The 17,420-nt window shown below is 48.7% G+C and overlaps 1 protein-coding gene across 7 annotated transcripts in view; it reads left to right on the top strand.

Moving 5' to 3' along the window:
- Positions 1–17,420, top strand: part of PPP4R3B (protein phosphatase 4 regulatory subunit 3B) — a 428,645-nt gene that overhangs the window by 218,386 nt on the left and 192,839 nt on the right. The window lies entirely within an intron of this gene.

Genomic DNA, 17,420 nt, shown 5'->3' with positions numbered 1-17,420 from the left:
CAGACCTGGGTTGATTTTGTAGACTACTCAGTAAAAACACTAGATGGTTGGTTAACTGGAAATGAAGTGTGTGACTATGTTGGGCTTTATAATTTGTTTATGAAAGAACACATTTTAAGTAACTGCTTCAATGAAAAGTTGCATCAGCATCTGGTAGACCTAGGACCAATTTCTCCCCAAGAATTGGGAAAGAAGGCGGACCATTGGGTCAAGACTAGGGTAACCAAAACTTCCACTGGGGGTGACCAAAAGAAAGGGGTTACAAAAACTCCCCAGGAGAAAGTGGGTAACACTAGAAACAAAGAAAAAGAGTCCTCTGTAGGCCCCCAAAAACCAGAACAGGTGGGTGGGCCCCAAGACACAACCCAAAACAAAGGTGGGTACCAGGGTAAGAACTGGGATGCCACTAAGGCATGGTGCCACAACTGTAAACAGTCTGGGCACCACACCAAGGACACTTCTTGTCCCAAAAACAAACCCCAGAACAAAATTCCTGGGGTAACCAGTGTAGCCATGGGAGATGACTCCTCAGATGAGGAGGTCTTCCTAGCCTTCAACTGGAAACAGGGCCCAACAGGTGAGTTGGAGATTCCAGAGGGAAGTAGACACTTCCACCACCTACTGGTGAATGGAATCCCAACCACTGCCCTGAGAGACACTTGTGCCAGTCACACTATTGTGCATGACAGGCTGGTGCTCTCAAACCAGTACATCCCAGGTGAGACTGCCAGGGTAAGAGTTAGCCTAGACAGGGTCACTAAGAGGCCTGTGGCTTTAGTGCCCATAGAAGTGGGTGGCACTCTTAGCTGGAGAAGGGTCGTAGTCAGTACAGACCTCCCCCTTGATTGTCTCCTTGGAAATGACTACCCAGAGGTTAGTCAGAGCCCAAGAGAGGAACTGGTCCAGTGCCAGTCCTCTCCCAAGGATTCTGGAAGTCCTGCCTCTGCAGTAAATGCAAGCAGGCCCCAGAAGAAGAAGAAAAGAAAACAGAGTAGGAAGGGTGGACAACCTTTAGCCAAGGTTACAGCAAGCCAAGGAGATTCTACTCCAGTAGGGGAGAACTCCAAAAATGGCCCTGATAAAGTCCAACCTGACCCACAAGAAGTCCTGGCTAGTCAGGCAACTGTTAAACCTGAGTGGGTGGCTCCTCAGCTAACAGAAGAAAGAGTGGAAGAAGGGTGTTTACTACAAGATGTGGTAACCCCCCACTCTAATACAGCAGACAGGCAACCTGAACCCAAAGAGGCCTGTAACTTAGCCCCTTCCCTTTTAGGTGAAGAGCTAAAGGTGTGGTTCTGGGCACTGACAGCTGTCAGTGGCCTCTGCTGGGTGTTAGCCTTTATGGCTGCACTATCCTTAGCATGGTGGTCTGACCCCATGCCAACTAGCAAGTTAGGCCCCCTGACCCTATTAGTCATGGTGGGGTTACTCCAGCTCTGGGTAACCTCTCTGGGTAAGCTAGGGGTAACCCTGGCCAAGATAAGGTTAGCAGAGGTGGATACCTCTAAGACCAAAATAGAAAGAATGGGTGGAGACATTGAAGAGGCAGACAAGAGGCAATTCAGACTAGGTCCTATCACTGTGGAAGTAGGTCAGTTCCCCAAAGGGAATGACCTGAACAGAAGGATGTAAGGCAGAGTAGGCCCTGCAACTAACCAGCCTATTTCTCCTACTCTTCCTCGCCTGACAGACTAGGAAGACTCTCCCAGCTTGGGCTGAGTCTCCTGGCCTGTGGGCTGGGGGGGGGGCTTGTGTAAAGAAATGGCTCCCTGTTGCAGTTACCCCCCACTTTTTGCCTGATACTGATGCTGACTTGACTGAGAAGTGTGCTGGGACCCTGCTAACCAGGCCCCAGCACCAGTGTTCCTTCACCTAAAATGTACCATTGTATCCACAATTGGCACACCCTGGCATTCAGATAAGTCCCTTGTAACTGGTACTCCTAGTACCAAGGGCCCTGATGCCAAGGAAGGTCTCTAAGGGCTGCAGCATGTCTTATGCCACCCTAGAGACCCCTCACTCAGCACAGACACACTGCTTACAAGCCTGTGTGTGCTAGTGAGAACAAAATGAGTAAGTCGACATGGCACTCCCCTCAGGGTGCCATGCCAGCCTCTCACTGCCTATGCAGTATAGGTAAGACACCCCTCTAGCAGGCCTTACAGCCCTAAGGCAGGGTGCACTATACCATAGGTGAGGGTACCAGTGCATGAGCATGGTACCCCTACAGTGTCTAAACAAAACCTTAGACATTGTAAGTGCAGGGTAGCCATAAGAGTATATGGTCTGGGAGTCTGTCAAACACGAACTCCACAGCACCATAATGGCTACACTGAAAACTGGGAAGTTTGGTATCAAACTTCTCAGCACAATAAATGCACACTGATGCCAGTGTACATTTTATTGTAAAATACACCACAGAGGGCACCTTAGAGGTGCCCCCTGAAACTTAACCGACTGTCTGTGTAGGCTGACTAGTTCCAGCAGCCTGCCACACTAGAGACATGTTGCTGGCCCCATGGGGAGAGTGCCTTTGTCACTCTGAGGCCAGTAACAAAGCCTGCACTGGGTGGAGATGCTAACACCTCCCCCAGGCAGGAGCTGTGACACCTGGCGGTGAGCCTCAAAGGCTCACCCCTTTGTCACAGCCCAGCAGGGCACTCCAGCTTAGTGGAGTTGCCCGCCCCCTCCGGCCACGGCCCCCACTTTTGGCGGCAAGGCTGGAGGGAACAAAGAAAGCAACAAGGAGGAGTCACTGGCCAGTCAGGACAACCCCTAAGGTGTCCTGAGCTGAAGTGACTCTAACTTTTAGAAATCCTCCATCTTGCAGATGGAGGATTCCCCCAATAGGGTTAGGATTGTGACCCCCTCCCCTTGGGAGGAGGCACAAAGAGGGTGTACCCACCCTCAGGGCTAGTAGCCATTGGCTACTAACCCCCCAGACCTAAACACGCCCTTAAATTTAGTATTTAAGGGCTACCCTGAACCCTAGAAAATTAGATTCCTGCAACTACAAGAAGAAGGACTGCCCAGCTGAAAACCCCTGCAGCGGAAGACCAGAAGACGACAACTGCCTTGGCTCCAGAAACTCACCGGCCTGTCTCCTGCCTTCCAAAGATCCTGCTCCAGCGACGCCTTCCAAAGGGACCAGCGACCTCGACATCCTCTGAGGACTGCCCCTGCTTCGAAAAGACAAGAAACTCCCGAGGACAGCGGACCTGCTCCAAGAAAAGCTGCAACTTTGTTTCCAGCAACTTTAAAGAACCCTGCAAGCTCCCCGCAAGAAGCGTGAGACTTGCAACACTGCACCCGGCGACCCCGACTCGGCTGGTGGCGATCCAACACCTCAGGAGGGACCCCAGGACTACTCTGATACTGTGAGTACCAAAACCTGTCCCCCCTGAGCCCCCACAGCGCCGCCTGCAGAGGGAATCCCGAGGCTTCCCCTGACCGCGACTCTTTGAACCTAAAGTCCCGACGCCTGGGAGAGACCCTGCACCCGCAGCCCCCAGGACCTGAAGGACCGGACTTTCACTGGAGAAGTGACCCCCAGGAGTCCCTCTCCCTTGCCCAAGTGGAGGTTTCCCCGAGGAATCCCCCCCTTGCCTGCCTGCAGCGCTGTAGAGATCCCGAGATCTCTCATAGACTAACATTGAAAACCCGACGCTGGTTTCTACACTGCACCCGGCCGCCCCCGCGCTGCTGAGGGTGAAATTTCTGTGTGGACTTGTGTCCCCCCCGGTGCCCTACAAAACCCCCCTGGTCTGCCCTCCGAAGACGCGGGTACTTACCTGCAAGCAGACCGGAACCGGGGCACCCCCTTCTCTCCATTCTAGCCTATGTGTTTTGGGCACCACTTTGAACTCTGCACCTGACCGGCCCTGAGCTGCTGGTGTGGTGACTTTGGGGTTGCTCTGAACCCCCAACGGTGGGCTACCTTGGACCAAGAACTAAGCCCTGTAAGTGTCTTACTTACCTGGTTAACCTAACAAATACTTACCTCCCCTAGGAACTGTGAAAATTGCACTAAGTGTCCACTTTTAAAACAGCTATTTGTGAATAACTTGAAAAGTATACATGCAATTTTGATGATTTGAAGTTCCTAAAGTACTTACCTGCAATACCTTTCGAATGAGATATTACATGTAGAATTTGAACCTGTGGTTCTTAAAATAAACTAAGAAAATATATTTTTCTATAACAAAACCTATTGGCTGGATTTGTCTCTGAGTGTGTGTACCTCATTTATTGTCTATGTGTATGTACAACAAATGCTTAACACTACTCCTTGGATAAGCCTACTGCTCGACCACACTACCACAAAATAGAGCATTAGTATTATCTATTTTTACCACTATTTTACCTCTAAGGGGAACCCTTGGACTCTGTGCATGCTATTCCTTACTTTGAAATAGCACATACAGAGCCAACTTCCTACATACTGTAAGGAAATGCCTCCTTAGCATGGTTACCCCCTGACTTTTTGCCTTTGCTGATGCTATGTTTTGAATTGAAAGTGTGCTGAGGCCTGCTAACCAGGCCCCAGCACCAGTGTTCTTTCCCTAACCTGTACTTTTGATTCCACAATTGGCACACCCTGGCATCCAGGTAAGTCCCTTGTAACTGGTACCCCTGGTACCAAGGGCCCTGATGCCAGGGAAGGTCTCTAAGGGATGCAGTATATCTTATGCCACCCTAGGGACCCCTCACTCAGCACAGACATACTGCTTGCCAGCTTGTGTGTGCTGGTGAGAACAAAACGAGTAAGTCGACATGGCACTCCCCTCAGGGTGCCATGCCAACCTCACACTGCCTATGCAGTATAGATAAGTCACCCCTCTAGTAGGCCTTACAGCCCTAAGGCAGGGTGCACTATACCATAGGTGATTGCACCAGTGCATGAGCACTGTGCCCCTACAGTGTCTAAGCCAAACCTTAGACATTGTCAGTGCAGGGTAGCCATAAGAGTATATGGTCTGGGAGTCTGTCAAACACGGACTCCACAGCACCATAATGGCTACACTGAAAACTGGGAAGTTTGGTATCAAACTTCTCAGCACAATAAATGCACACTGATGCCAGTGTACATTTTATTGTAAAATACACCCCAGAGGGCACCTTAGAGGTGCCCCCTGAAACCTAATCCAACTACCCGTGTAGGCTGACTGGTTCTAGCAGCCTGCCACACTTGAGACATGTTGCTGGCCACATGGGGAGAGTGCCTTTGTCACTCTGTGGCCTGTAACAAAGCCTGCACTGGGTGGAGATGCTATCACCTCCCCCAGGCAGGAGCTGTAACACCTGGCGGTGAGCCTCAAAGGCTTACCCCCTTTGTTCCAGCACCGCAGGGCACTCCAGCTAGTGGAGTTGCCCGCCCCCTCCGGCCACGGCCCCACTTTTGGCGGCAACGCCAGAGGAGATCATGAGAATAACAAGGAGGAGTCACTGGCCAGTCAGGACAGCCCCTAAGGTGTCCTGAGCTGAAGTGACTCTAACTTTTAGCAATCCTCCATCTTGCAGATGGAGGATTCCCCCAATAGGGATAGGAATGTGACCCCCTCCCCTTGGGAGGAGGCACAAAGAGGGTGTACCCACCCTCAGGGCTAGTAGCCATTGGCTACTAACCCCCCAGACCTAAACACGCCCTTAAATTTAGTATTTAAGGGCTTCCCTGAACCTAAGAATTCAGATTCCTGCAACTTACCGAAGAAGAAGACTGCTGAGCTGAAAACCCCTGCAGAAGAAGAAAGAAGACACCAACTGCTTTGGCCCCAGTCCTACCGGCCTGTCTCCTGCCTTCTAAAGAACCCTGCTCCAGCGACGCTTTCTCCAGGACCAGCAACCTCTGAATCCTCAGAGGACTGCCCTGCTTCAAGAGGAACAAGAAACTCCCGAGGACAGCGGACCTGCTCCAAAAAGACTGCAACTTTGTTACAGAGGAGCAGATTTAAAGACCCCTGCAATCCCCGCAAGAAGCGTGAGACTTGCAACACTGCACCCGGCGACCCCGACTCGACTGGTGGAGAAACAACGCTACAGGGAGGACCCTCCGGCGACTCCAAGACTGTGAGTAACCAAAGTTGTCCCCCCTGAGCCCCCACAGCGACGCCTGCAGAGAGAATCCCGAGGCTCCCCCTGACCGCGACTGCCTGACTCTAAAATCCCGACGGCTGGAAAAGACCCTGCACCCTCAGCCCCCAGCACCTGAAGGATCGGAACTTCAGTGCAGGAGTGACCCCCAGGAGGCCCTCTCCCTTGCCCAGGTGGTGGCAACCCTGAGGAGCCCCCCCTTGCCTGCCTGCACCGCTGAAGAGACCCCTTGGTCTCCCATTGATTTACATTGCGAACCCGACGCTTGTTTGCACACTGCACCCGGCCGCCCCAGTGCTGCTGAGGGTGTACTTTTTGTGTGAGCTTGTGTCACGGGGCGGCCGGGTGCAGTGTGCAAACTGGCGTCGGGTTCGCAATAGGTTTCAATGGGAGACCCAGGGGGCTCTTCAGCGATGCAGGCAAGGGGTGGGCTCCTCGGGGTAGCCACCACCTGGGCTAGGGAGAGGGCCTCCTGGGGGTCACTGCTTCACTGGGGTTCGGATCCTTCAGGTCCTAGGGGCTGCGGGTGCAGTGTCTTTACCAGGCGTCGGGTTCCTTGAAGCAGGCAGTCACGGTCAGGGGGAGCCTATGGATTCCCTCTGAGGCATCGCTGTGGGAGTCAGGGGGGGGGGTCAACTCTGGCTACTCATGGGCTCGCAGTTGCCGGGGAGTCCTCCCTGTAGTGTTAGTTTTCCGCAGGTCGAGCTGGGGGCGTCGGGTGCAGAGTGGAAAGTCTTTAAAAGTTGCTTCTTTGTTGCAAAGTTGCAGTTTCTTTGGAACAGGGCCGCTGTCCTAGGGAGTTCCTGGTCCTTTTAGATGCAGGGTAGTCCTCTGAGGCTTCAGAGGTCGCTGGACCTTGGGGGGTGCGTTGCTGTTGCAGTTTCTCTTGAAGTGGGGAGACAGGCCGGTAGGGCTGGGGCCAAAGCAGTTGGTGTCTCCATCTTCTCTGCAGGGCTTCAGGTCAGCAGTCCTCCTTCTTCAGGTTGCAGGAATCTATCTTCCTTGGTTCGGTGGGCCCCTAAATACTGAATTCAGGGGTGTGTTTAGGTCTGGGAGTGCAGTAGCCAATGGCTACTGTCCTTGAGGGTGGCTACACCCTCTTTGTTCCTCCTCCCTGAGGGGAGGGAGGGACATCCCTATTCCTATTGGGGGAATCCTCCAAAATCAAGATGGAGGATTTCTAAAGGCAGGTGTTGCCTCAGCTCAGGACACCTTAGGGGCTGTCCTGACTGGTGGGTGGTGACTCCTTGTTTTTCTCATTATCTCCCCTGGACTTGCTGCCAAAAGTAGGGGCTGTGTCCAGGGGGCGGGCATCTCCACTAGCTGGAGTGCCCTGGGGCATTGTAACAGGAAGCCTGAGCCTCTGAGGCTCACTGCTAGGTGTTACAGTTCCTGTAGGGGGGAGGTGTGAAGCACCTCCACCCAGAGCAGGCTTTTGTTTCTGCCCTCTGTGTGCATTTTTTTTTAATAAATCCAACAATGGCATCAGTGTGGGTTTATTATTCTGAGAAGTTTGATATCATACTTCACAGTATTCAGAGTAGCCAGTATGGAGCTGTGGAGTTCGTTTTTGACAGACTCCCAGACCATATACTTAATATGGCCACACTGTACTTACAATGTCTAAGAATAGACCTAGACACTGCAGGGGCATATTGCTCATGCAGCTATGCCCTCACCTGTGGTATAGTGCGCCCTGCCTTAGGGCTGTAAGACCTGCTAGAGGGGTGACTTACCTATGCCACAGGCAGCATTTTGTGTGCATGGCATCCTGAGGGGGATGCCATGTTGACTTTGCCTTTTTCTCCTCACCAACACACACAATCTGCAACGGCAGTGTGCATGTGTTAGGTGAGGGGTCCCTTAGGGTGGCACAGCATATGCTGCAGCCCTTAGGGATCTTCCCTGGTCACAGGGCCCTTGGTACCACTGGTACCTTTTACAAGGGACTTATCTGTGTGCCAGAGGTGTGCCAATTGTGGAAACAATGGTACATTTTAGGTGAAAGAACACTGGTGCTGGGGCCTGGTTAGCAGGGTCCCAGCACACTTCTCAGTCAAGTCAGCATCAGTATCAGGCAAAAGTGGGGGGTAACTGCAACAGGGAGCCATTTCCTTACAGGAGGCTTCAGGTCAGAGCCACCCACCTCACAATCCATGCCCTCATACCAGACACAATACCAAAGAGCGGGGTATCGGGGATCCTACAGAGGACAATTTCCCAAATCTAGAGGAAAATTCCAATCCTCAAAACAAGCCACTAATAACAAACAGTGACTTTTTCATCACCTTCCCTCAACACACTTCCCCTGTGGGAGGAAGACTGAAAATGTTCCACGACCAATGGTTAGACACCACAACAGACACATGGGTACCATCCATTATCCAACATGGTTACTGCATAGAGTTCACACAATTTCCTCCAGACATTCCCCCAAAAGCGCACAAACTTTCATCGCAACATCTTGCAATGTTACAAACAGAAGTACAGGCACTATTACTCAAACAAGCCATAGAACTAGTGTTGCATCGTCAAAAAGGAACAGGGGTTTACTCCCTGTACTTCCTTATTCCCAAGAAAGACAAAACGTTAAGGCCAATATTAAATCTCAGGACTCTCAATCTCTACATCCGATCAGAACACTTTCACATGGTAACACTACAAGATGTAGTCCCACCGCTGCAACAGGGAGAATTTATGCCAACACTGGATCTAAAAGATGCGTATTTTCACATACCCATCCATCCAGCTCACAGAAAATACCTCAGGTTTGTTATTCAAGGAAAACATTACCAATTCAAGGTATTACCCTTCGGGATAACAGCCCCCCAGAGTCTTTACAAAATGCCTTGCCGTAGTAGCAGCATACATAAGGAGACAACATATGCACATATTCCCATATCTCGCCAATTGGATAATAAAAGCCAACACTCAAAAACAGTGTCAAGATCACACATGTAATGTAATAGATACCCTACACACACTAGGGTTCTCAATAAATTACCAAAAATCACACCTGCAACCATCGCAAATTCAGCAGTACTTAGGAGCTACACTGAACACTCAAAAGGCGCTTGCAAGTCCAAGCCCACAAAGAGTACAATCGTTCCACACCATATTGCCAAAAATTCAGCCAAACCAGCACTACACTGTCCGTTTTGTCATGAAACTGCTAGGTATGATGGCATCGTGCATCGCCATTGTCCCAAACGCAAGGTTACACATGCGGCCCTTAGAACAGTGCCTCGCAAAACAATGGTCGCAGGCACAGGGTCATCTCCAAGATCTAGTGTTGATAGACAGCCGAACACACATTTCGCTTCAGTGGTGGAATCCCACAAATTTAAACAAAGGGCGGTCATTTCAAGACCATGTGCCTCACGCCATTCTCACAACAGATGCATCAATGATTGGATGGGGAGCACACCTCAACAATCGCAATATTCAGGGACAATGGGACAACAAACAGAAGCAGCTTCACTTAAATCACTTAGAACTGCTAGCAGTCTCCCTAGCACTAAGAGCCTTTCAACCTCTTCTTGCTCACAAACGCATTCTTGTCAGAACAGACACTATGACAACAATGTACTACTTAAACAAACAAGGAGGAACCCACTCATCACAACTTTGCCTTCTTGCACAAAAAATTTGGCACTAGGCAATTCCCAACAACATTCACCTGATAGCTCAATACATTCCGGGGATTCACAATCAGTTAGCAGACAACCTCAGTCGAGATCACCAACAAACTCACGAGTGGGAAATTCACCCCCAGGTACTTCACAAATACTTTCGTCAGTGGGAGACACCAAACCTAGATCTGTTCGCCACCAATCACAACGCAAAATGCCAAAACTTTGCGTCCAGGTACCCACGCCCTCAGTCCAAGGGCAATGCTCTATGGATCAACTGGTCAGGGATATTTGCTTACGCTTTTCCCCCTCTCCCGCTCATTCCATTTTTGGTCAACAAACTGCGTCAAATCAAACTCATACTTATAGCACCAACGTGGGCACGCCAACCATGGTACACCACACTGCTAGACCTGTCGATAGTACCACATGTCAAACTCCCAAACAGGCCAGACCTGCTGACACAGAACAAACAGCAGATCAGACACCACAATCCAGCGATGCTCAATCTAGCAATATGGCTCCTGAAATGTTAGAGTTTGGGTATCTAAATCTTCCACCAGAGTGTATGGAAGTCATTAAACAGGCAAGAAAACCTACCACAAGGCAGTGTTATGCTAACAAATGGAAAAGATTGGTTTTCTACTGTCAAGCCAAACACAACACCTTTAGATGCGTCCATACAAGACATCGTAGGTTATTTACTCCACCTACAAAAAGCAAATCTAGCTTTTTCATCCATCAAAATACATCTCACAGCAATTTCTGCTTATTTCAAAATAAACAGACCAAATCCCTATTTAGGGTACCAGTCATTAAAGCTTTCATGGAGGGTCTAAAACAAATCATACCTCCAAGAACGCCACCAGTACTCTGATGGAATCTTAACGTTGTACTTACACGACTCATGGGTCCACCATTTGAACCCATGCACTCTTGTCAGATTCAATTCCTAACTTGGAAAGTAGCATTTCTAGTGGCAATCACTTCATTACGAAGAGTTAGTGAGATACAAGCATTCACTATTGAACAACCCTTTATATAAGTACACAAACATAAGGTTGTACTCCGCACAAACCCTAAATTTCTACCAAAAGTCATCTCACTGTTTCATTTAAACCAAACAGTGGAACTCCCAGTCTTCTTTCCACAGCCAGACTCAGTGGCAGAAAGAGCACTGCATACATTAGATATTAAAAGAGCTCTAATGTATTACATCGACAGAACAAAATCATTTCGTAAAACTAAACAGTTGTTCGTTGCATTCCAAAAACCCTATACTGGTAATCCTATATCAAACCAAGGCATAGCCAGGTGGATAGTGAAATGTATACAAACTTGCTACCTAAAAGCTAAAAGACAACTGCTAATGACGCCAAAGGCGCACTCCACTAGGAAAAAAGGAGCAGCAATGGCTTTTCTAGGAAACATACCAATGGCAGAAATTTGTAAGGCAGCCACTTGGTCGACACCTCATACATTTACCAAGCATTACTGTGTAGATGTGTTAGCAACACAACAAGCCATAGTAGGACAGGCTGTACTAAGAACATTATTTCAGACAACTTCAACTCCTACATGCTGACCACCGCTTAGGGGAGGATTACTGCTGTGTAGTCTATGCATAGCGTGTATCTGCAGCTACACATGCCATCGAACAGAAAATTTCACTTACCCAGTGTACATCTGTTCGTGGAATGTTCCGCTGCAGATTCACATGCGCCCTCCCTCCTCCCCGGGAGCCTGTAGCCGTTTGTTATATTTAAAATCTGTACATATGTATATACATCTCTCTTCCATTGCATGGACACACCTTTATTTAAACTCTGTATATACATCTCTATTCCATTGCATGGACATTTTTCTTTACACTCTCACTCTTACCTTACCCTCTGCGGGGAAAACAATCTAAGATGGAGTCGATGCCCATGCGCAATGGAGCCGAAAAGGAGGAGTCACTCGATCCCGTGACTCTGAGTTCTTCGAAGAAAAACAACTTGTAACACTCTGAGCCAAACACTAGTTGGCAGGACATGTGCATAGCATGTGAATCTGCAAAGGAACGTGCCACGAACAGATGTACACTGGGTAAGTGACATTTTCCATATATTTTGGTACGGCCAGAAAGTGGGGAGTAGCAGAATGACTGGTATGATTGTGGTCCCGGGGGAACAAACAAATACTACAGCCTCAATAGAATTTTTTTTTTCTCCCAGAAGTCATTAGCTGTGTTTATAGATTGAAGAAAGAGCCTCCAAGAAGTTCAACTTACTCATGGTTTTGAAAGAAATTCTGTGCTCGATATTTGATTTTATTTAACAGGTCAGGTGATATATGATCTATCCTTGCTCATTTGTTGGAAACTGGACATCAAATAATTTAGAACCAAACAACTACTCATGCTGTTGTACTGCAGAGGTTGGGTAAAAACACAAAAGTAAGGTATTTTGATAGATTTGGTGCTGCACTTCCGGATGCAGTAGTCCTGTGGTGCTGCCGACTTCCTTTCTAAGAATGGCTTTGTTTTACAGGCAAGTGTGGCTTTGTGATTTCTCTGGCCTTCCAAAGCGTTTGGCAAATATGATGACAAAGTTCTCTGTTTTCATGAACGATAAATTACTTGACACACTATACAGAATAACTTATAGCACCATGTCCCTGCTCCTTTTGAAGTGGCAGCACCCAGTCATTCAGTGATAGATACCAGTTCCATTAGTATGAGGAGCCATACAACATTCAGCTCTAGAGTTCACGTAGAATAGCACAGTATACTTAACTGCCATGCTTCCCAGTTTTAGGCAGTAGAGTATTTCGTGTGCAGCAGTGTTTCAGGTTTAACCCAGTCATTCTGCCACTTTTCAAGAGATCATGTGAACTGTTGAAATGTAGTGCAAAAAAGTGTGGCTTGACAGAAGCTGCTTGGCATGAAAGTGGACATAGCTCTTTTTTGAGGACAGCAGGCGGAAGAGAAAAAAGGTGTTGCAGAGACAGAACTGCTGTTAATAAGTCATCACTGGTGGACACTGATTGCAACATTTTATTGCCCCCTATGAGTATAGGCAAATCGATGAGAGACACGTGTTATTTACATTTTTAACTATGTATACTTATAAGAAATGTTTGTGAAGTCTGTTTCTTCTGAACTACTACATTAAGAACTTTTTGTAAAGCATTTAACAAATTAATCGGATTAAATGCATTTGTATGTTTGGTTATGTATGCTGTGGAAAAAACTTGCATTTCCTTTCACATTGTGGAATGGATTTGAGATTTACCACATTATAGGAGCCCCTTATTCGGCCATGTTGCATCACCTCATAGTCATACCCAATATTGACAATACCAAAAAAGGTGTTTTTTTTTGTTGTTGTTTTTGTTGCTCCATGCTGCACTCCTGCATGTCTGCATAGCCATGTGTTTCGCCTGCTTTGAGCTTGGCAATTGTGCAAACATTCTAGGGCCAATTTTGTTGCTACAACCTCGACCTGCTATCAAAACCTGGTGTAAGTAGAGTTTGTGGAAGGTAGCAAACACATTTCCCTTGAGTCAATGTAGGAGTCCCCTGCCTTGAGTGAAAGTTGCTCCTTCCTGGTTTGCTGTTTTGTCTACATCTTCCAACAGAAAAGGAGCAGGTGCAGGCTTCAGAATGATTCCAGTACATATAACTTGAACAGTTAGAACTAGTCTTACCATAGATTCTTGCGTCACAAGGTAGTGATGTCTGACCAGCAACAACGACAGGATGCTTCCCAGAAATGGTGGAACACACAAAACCTGAATATTGTAGACCCCTCTTGCTGGCCCTGGCTTCCTGTTATGACTATCCAGGGAGTCTGTACTTGGTTCATAATTTTCTTCTTGACACAAACATTGCCTGCACCTCAGTGTTGGTAAGCGACACTAGGCCAAACTCGTTGCTGGATTGCTAACCTTTCTCCAGACTCTCCATAAGTTGAGTAACCCAGTGCAGTCTCCTTGCTGTTGTGACTTCATGAGACGAGAATTATTTATCTGTTACATGATCTGTAGAAGACTTGTGTGAATCCCAGCTGACTGGAATGACATTTGTGACGACAGCTCAATGGGCTGAGTCTGAAAATAAGCCACAAAGTGTTCACTATCTAGGTGACCAGGGCGAACAAAGCAAGACCATCTCAGTTAAGAAGCTTCTTCTTTGCCTTAACACATCGAGAAGGATGAGATTGCACCTGCAACAACCGTTCCCCTGCCTTTATAATCGCAAATCTGTGTCCCTTCAGCCCAGAGTAAACAAATGGGTAGGCCTCCTTCACACACTATTCATGTAGTCTAGTTTCCACTGGTTAGAGGAGGTTGCCCTGCTTTGTGCCATTTGATCCATCTGTTAAGCTCTCGTGGTCCTGGAAATATCAGTTGAAGCCTAGGTCAAGCCTAACCTCAAGCTGACCTATTCCCATTTGGAACTAGTGCCTGAGTGACTGTCTTTTGAGTCCCCAGTCATGTGGTTGGCCCCTGCTTCTGAAATATATTTACTGTTATTGGTACATTCCAAGATACACAGCTCTCTAAAGGCAGTGACTTTCTTGGGACTCTCTATTAGGAGTTGTAGGGGCTCTACTAGTTTCTTTAGTCCCATTAAAAACATTTAAAGACCAGTTGGGTCCTTAACTAGTCTCTGGGCTTCAGTTGAGTTGACAGTATGTCCAGGACGTCACATTCCAGGAGCGCTTCTAGGCTTTGGTGACTGGAATACTTGTTGTGTGAGTGGTGTGTTTTTGGGGAGATGCATCTTTCCGGCCAGAGCAATTTCATGGTTGGATGGTGTTTCTTCTTCCACCCTTTTGGTACCAGAGTGGTACCTAGGCTCCAGAATTGAGCCCAGAATATCCACATCTGTACCACTTGTCCACTTTTAAGCCTGTTTGTGAAAGTTTAGCCACTGAAAATAAGTGCTTCCGAAGCTCCCAAAATTAGCTCGAATCAAGCCAAAGATGATCACTTTGGCCATTTTGTCAGCTATAATAACATATGAAGTTATCTATTCTCCCCAGAATACTTACGACCTCCTGCATTTCTGTGTATTGCCATATTAACTGAACCATTTACTTGTGTAAAGATGTGTTGCTCAAGTAAAGCTGTGACAGCATAGTGATTTCCTTGTGTTTTCTTTTTTTGCTGTCACACCGAATGTACATTTCTAATCCCTCCATCTCTTGCTGTAAGCCTTGACTGCTTGCTCGCACTTCCCAGAATGCCGGGGACCAAAGAGAATAACCTGCCTGTTCAGTTAGAGTCCACCAATATTCTCCAGCATTGGATCTTTTATAGATTTGCACGCATAAATCATTTCCCGTCACGAAAGTGGGAGTTCCTCTGAACAATGCATGCAACAATGAAAAGAAACCTTTTTAAATCTTGTGATTCTTGTGGAAAAGTCAGGGTTTTCTCAGATTGGTTTTCTTAGATAGCCCTTATAAGAGACGTATTTACTGATTCTACCCAGACTAGAAAGCCACGGACTAACATATGCAGAACCCTCACTGATAATAAGACTTCTTCGATGGATTCAGAAAAATAAGTGTAAGGAAATGCCTCCTTGGCATGGTTGCCCCCTGACTTTTTTGCCTTTGCTGATGCTATGTTTACAATTGAAAGTGTGCTGATGCCTGCTAACCAGGCCCCAGCACCAGTGTTCTTTCCCTAACCTGTACTTTTGTATCCACAATTGGCAGACCCTGGCATCCAGATAAGTCCCTTGTAACTGGTACTTCTAGTACCAAGGGCCCTGATGCCAAGGAAGGTCTCTAAGGGCTGCAGCATGTCTTATGCCACCCTGGAGACCTCTCACTCAGCACAGACACACTGCTTGCCAGCTTGTGTGTGCTAGTGAGGACAAAACGAGTAAGTCGACATGGCACTCCCCTCAGGGTGCCATGCCAGCCTCTCACTGCCTATGCAGTATAGGTAAGACACCCCTCTAGCAGGCCTTACAGCCCTAAGGCAGGGTGCACTATACCATAGGTGAGGGTACCAGTGCATGAGCATGGTACCCCTACAGTGTCTAAACAAAACCTTAGACATTGTAAGTGCAGGGTAGCCATAAGAGTATATGGTCTGGGAGTCTGTCAAACACGAACTCCACAGCACCATAATGGCTACACTGAAAACTGGGAAGTTTGGTATCAAACTTCTCAGCACAATAAATGCACACTGATGCCAGTGTACATTTTATTGTAAAATACACCCCAGAGGGCACCTTAGAGGTGCCCCCTGAAACTTAACCGACTATCTGTGTAGGCTGACTAGTTTTAGCAGCCTGCCACAAACCGAGACATGTTGCTGGCCCCATGGGGAGAGTGCCTTTGTCACTCTGAGGCCAGTAACAAAGCCTGCACTGGGTGGAGATGCTAACACCTCCCCCAGGCAGGAATTGTCACACCTGGCGGTGAGCCTCAAAGGCTCACCTCCTTTGTGCCAACCCAGCAGGACACTCCAGCTAGTGGAGTTGCCCGCCCCCTCCGGCCAGGCCCCACTTTTGGCGGCAAGGCCGGAGAAAATAATGAGAAAAACAAGGAGGAGTCACTGGCCAGTCAGGACAGCCCCTAAGGTGTCCTGAGCTGAGGTGACTCTGACTTTTAGAGATCCTCCATCTTGCAGATGGAGGATTCCCCCAATAGGGTTAGGATTGTGACCCCCTCCCCTTGGGAGGAGGCACAAAGAGGGTGTACCCACCCTCAGGGCTAGTAGCCATTGGCTACTAACCCCCCAGACCTAAAAACGCCCTTAAATTTAGTATTTAAGGGCTACCCTGAACCCTAGAAAATTAGATTCCTGCAACTACAAGAAGAAGGACTGCCTAGCTGAAAACCCCTGCAGCGGAAGACCAGAAGACGACAACTGCCTTGGCTCCAGAAACTCACCGGCCTGTCTCCTGCCTTCCAAAGATCCTGCTCCAGCGACGCCTTCCAAAGGGACCAGCGACCTCGACATCCTCTGAGGACTGCCCCTGCTTCGAAAAGACAAGAAACTCCCGAGGACAGCGGACCTGCTCCAAGAAAAGCTGCAACTTTGTTTCCAGCAGCTTTAAAGAACCCTGCAAGCTCCCCGCAAGAAGCGTGAGACTTGCAACACTGCACCCGGCGACCCCGACTCGGCTGGTGGCGATCCAACACCTCAGGCGGGACCCCAGGACTACTCTAAGACTGTGAGTACAAAAACCTGTCCCCCCTGAGCCCCCACAGCGCCGCCTGCAGAGGGAATCCCGAGGCTTCCCCTGACCGCGACTCTTTGAATCCAAAGTCCCGACGCCTGGGAGAGACCCTGCACCCGCAGCCCCCAGGACCTGAAGGACCGGACTTTCACTGGAGAAGTGACCCCCAGGAGTCCCTCTCCCTTGCCCAAGTGGAGGTTTCCCCGAGGAACCCCCCCCCTTGCCTGCCTGCAGCGCTGAAGAGATCCCGAGATCTCCCATTAACTTCCATTACGAACCCGACGCTTGTTTCTACACTGCACCCGGCCGCCCCCGCGCTGCTGAGGGTGAAATTCCTGTGTGGGCTTGTGTCCCCCCCGGTGCCCTACAAAACCCCCCTGGTCTGCCCTCCGAAGACGCGGGTACTTACCTGCAAGCAGACCGGAACCGGGGCACCCCCTTCTCTCCATTCTAGCCTATGTGTTTTTGGGCACCACTCTGAACTCTGCACCTGACCGGCCCTGAGCTGC

This window comes from Pleurodeles waltl, chromosome 5 (assembly GCF_031143425.1).
Source record: "Pleurodeles waltl isolate 20211129_DDA chromosome 5, aPleWal1.hap1.20221129, whole genome shotgun sequence".
Taxonomy (NCBI): Eukaryota; Metazoa; Chordata; class Amphibia; order Caudata; family Salamandridae; genus Pleurodeles; species Pleurodeles waltl.
This window is presented reverse-complemented; position numbering and strand designations above follow the sequence as displayed.